Here is a 4051-nt window from a genome sequence, read left to right on the forward strand (position 1 = left end):
TTGTGGGTTAGAGGCTAGGCAGGAGCCTTCTTGGGCCTGCTTGCTCTTTGCAGGCCCTTGGCAGCACGAGGCAAAGGCGGCCGTGTGCCTGTGCCCTGCACGGCCTCCAGCTCCCGGCCCGCCAGGCGCCTTGGCTCCCTCGTGGCAGGGTGCCGGGCTGCTCCTCACACAACCCCCTGCTCTGCTTCCTCCCTGCCCTCCCTCCCAGGTGCCCCTCCAGCCACCAGGCATGTCCTGCTACGACCAGTGCCTGCCACGCCGGCCCTGTGGCCCCACTCCGCTGGCCAACAGCTGCCACGAGCCCTGGCTCACGCAGTGCCAGAACTCCACCGCTGTCATCCAGCCCTCTGCCGTGGTGCTGAGCCTGCCCGGCCCATCCTCAGCTCCTGCCCGCAAAACACCGTCGTGGCATCCTCCACCTCCGCTGCTCTTGGCAGCATCCTCAGCTGCCACGGAGTCCCCATCACCTCCGCGTGCTGTGACCTCTCCAGCATCTCTAGGCGCTACTGTGGCACAACGTGCCCCCCCCCCTGCTAAGGCCGCTGCCAACACGCCCGGATAAACCACCCCTCCTACCCAACCCCGCCGCGGCCCCCAGCCCCCGGCCCCCGCCGCAACTCAGACCACCAAAGCGGACGCACAACGCAGCTTCGGGCCGTTGCTGGCAGAACAACCTGACCAGCCTTGCCTCCTCCTGCAACGGCTGGCTGGAAAGGGCCAGCCTGGGCTCCCTGAAAACATGGCCAATGCCCAGCTTGCCCTTCTTCCACTCTTTTCCTTCTCCCCCTTGCCTGTGTTGCCTTCTGCTGCCCTGGGCCCTGCTCTGCACCCCCGCAAAGCCTGGCTGGGGGCAACTTCTGGCTGCTCTTCTGCTGAGAGGCAGGCCACTGGCACCCTGCGGCAACCCTAGTGTGGTCCCGCTGAGAGGGGGCAGCCTCTCAGCTGCCCTCAGCTGCCAGTGATCCGTGGCAATTTCTTGTTACACCTCTAGCCTCAGCTGAAGGGAGAGATTACAGCGCTTGCGCTCCCCAAGCATCCATGCTCTGCTGGCTGCAGAGGAGCAACTCCTGAGGCAACGCTGGGCTCAGGTGAGCGCTCAGGCACGCGAGGCCCCCCCCCCGTGGACCAGGCAAGAGTGCCTTCACGAGCCTCCTGCCCATGTTTCAGGGCACAGCCCCCTTCTGCAGCCTCATCCCGCCCAGCGTCATCGCTCCGGGCACTGGCCACCTTCTTGCCATGCCCAGAGACCAAGGCCTCACCTCTTCCCCCACCGACACCTGCAGCCCTGGCACTGGCAGGAGTTGCCTGGCCCCAAGCAGCTGCAGCTCCTCACGCTGCCCACGTGCCCCAGCAGCTCCCTCTCTCTCTACTTGTCCCCCGGGGCAGTCCCAGGGCCTGAGCACCAGTACTGCCCTGGGAACATGCTGGCACAAGGCAGTCACCACCCCAAACATAGGGCACACGCTGCAGTCTCCCCACCTGGCACCACGCAGCCCCGGGGAGCCCTGAGGCCTGCTGAGAGGCAGAAAAACCCAAAGCACATCTACGATGCCTGGAAGTCTTTCCCAGAGGAGCCTGTCCTTCACCTCATCGCACAGCACGGCCTGCACCCTTACCCCATGGGGCAGCAGAAGGTGGCCTGCGCACGCCGGCTGGTGCAGGGGTATTGGACAGGCAGCTCTGCCGGCACCGACGATGCAGGGCCGGGTGGCACAGAGCTGCTGGGGCACATCCTGGGCCTTTGCATGGCCCATTTCTCTCGCTTGCCTTTGTCGCGCCAAAAGAAAAGACACCTGCACTCATGGGGGAAAAGGGCTGCTCTTTGCTGGGAGCACAACTACGAGGTGAACTTGTAGCACGAGGCCAGCGAGGGCAGGTGCCAGAGGGCGAGCAGTTATGCTGCAGGCAGGGGCAGGTGCCAGGAATGCCCCCGGCTGCCTGGCACACTCAGGTGTCTTCGGCGTGCAGAGCACGGAGCATTTGGGAGCGTTCTTGGAGCTGTGCTAAAACAGAGTCGTCTCCCGGGGGAGGCCTCCACCTCTCCCACAGTCTCCGCAGCCTGCAGCATAGCGGCTGGCATCGGCCTCCTGACGGCTCCCGTGTTTGCACGGCATCCAGGATCAGGACGGTCTGAGCAGCCAGGCAGCGGATCGAGGGCCTGCCGTCCTCTAGCACCTCTTGGAGGACTGAGACAGACAGAAACAGAGCAGACATCAAGGCCAGGGAGCTGCAGAGAGCCCCAGCCTGCCCTGCCCTGCCCACAGGGCTGCCCCCACCCCTGCTCTTGTTTGGGCCAAGCGGGAGCAGGGGCATCCGCTGGAAATCACTGCTCACAAAGGCCCAAACTCCCCCACAGTACCCCACAATGTCTGCCTTCCACGCGGGGAGACAGAGCGCTCCTCGCCTGAGGCAGGCCAGGCAAGGCGAGCACAGCTCCCAGCTCTTTCCTCACCCCGCTCCAGCCCCGCATGACCCAGCGCTGCCCTCACTCACAAGTGCGGATGGCGGCGACTTTCTCTGCGCTCCTGTTCCTCATGTGCTGCGCGGCGAGCCCTAGGCACACACGGCCCATCACACCTCGTGGCCCCAGCAGCACAGCTCCCATCCAGCCCTGCCACTCTGGCCACGCGCCCTCCTCCCCTTGGGCAGGGCTGGGCCCGCCGTGGTCCCTGAGGCGCAGCACCCATGCAGGGCCTGGGGGGCTGAATGAGGCTCCCACCAGCCCCCAACATCGCCAGCCCTGCCTCGGCGGCCATCACTCCCAGCGCGACCAAGGAACTCTGGGACAGAGAGGGGTCCCGCGCGTTGTGGCTCACCTATGAACCTCACGGCCAACTCCCGCAAGGCCGCCTGCGGGCTCTCCAGGTACGGCAGGCTCTGGCAGAGGTACTTTTCTGCCCTGCTCCTGTCCTGCCCCAGCTGGAGAGAGCACAAGGCCACACGGTTGAGGCAGACCCTCGCCGGGCAGCCCAGCCGCTGCCTCCTGCCAGGGCCAGCCTCCCCCTTCCTCCCCTCCCAGGACACTCAGCGCCCCCTGACAGGAGCCGTGGGATGCTAAGCTTCAGGGGCAGCAGAGGGCAAAGGGTGGCCTGGCGGCGCTGAGAACCTCCGCACCCTGCTGCCAAGGCCCAGCCAGGCCTGGAGCCCCCGCAGCATCCTGGGGCTCCGTGCGGGCAAAGGGCACCGCTCCCGCGCCCCTCTGGGCCTGGGGGTCGGCGGAAAGGGAGCGTGCGCGCAGCTCCAGCCTGCGGGCTTGGGAGGTGGGGCTGCAGCAGTGCGGGAAGGGCACAGGCACCCCACGCATGGGCCTCTGGCCTCCTCCAGCTGGCTCCCAGGGGCTCTGCGGTTGTCCTTACCAGGCACTCGCCAATCCTCCAGGTCTGCAGCGTCTGCGTCAGGTACCAGAGCTGGTTCCACCTGAGGAACTGTGCTGCTCCCAGGAGGGTTTCCTGCGAGGCCTGCAGAGGAGCAGTGCTGAGGGGAGACATGGCCTGCGGCGGGCCAGGGGAACCAGTGCCCTGCCTCCCCTGCCTGTGCCCGCAGAGCTGTCCCTGGCCCCTGACAGCCTGCGCTCTCTCTGCCTCAGCAGGCAGAGGTGGCCATGGGCACCAGCACGCGGGGCAGCAGAGACAGCAGCTCACCCACAGGCTGCCACTGTCACCCTCCCTGCATCCCTGGGCAGGGCAGAAATGCACACCTGAGCCACACTGGGGGCCTGGTCACTCAGGTGGAAGAAGAGCAGGAGAAGGCTCCTCTGCACATGCTTCTTCAGGCACCGCTTGTATTTGCCCACCACAGTCTCCATGAGGGCTTTGAAGAGGCGCAGGGCATGCTTGCGCACCCGGCTGGACTCCTGGTGGGAGGCAGGCAGGGGGAAGGGCAGGACCTCATTCCCCCAGGAGCTGGGGGGGGGCTGCAGCCAGGTCACACGGGCCCCAGCACCAGGCAAGGCAGCACAGCGCATTGCCAGCCCGTGCCACGGCCCCGCAGTGCGGAGCTTCTCTAAGCCTGGTCGCGCTCACACCAGGCAGCAGCCAGCTAGGCAGGAGAG

The sequence above is a fragment of the Struthio camelus genome, unplaced genomic scaffold (assembly GCF_040807025.1).
Source record: "Struthio camelus isolate bStrCam1 unplaced genomic scaffold, bStrCam1.hap1 HAP1_SCAFFOLD_71, whole genome shotgun sequence".
Lineage (NCBI taxonomy): Eukaryota > Metazoa > Chordata > Aves > Struthioniformes > Struthionidae > Struthio > Struthio camelus.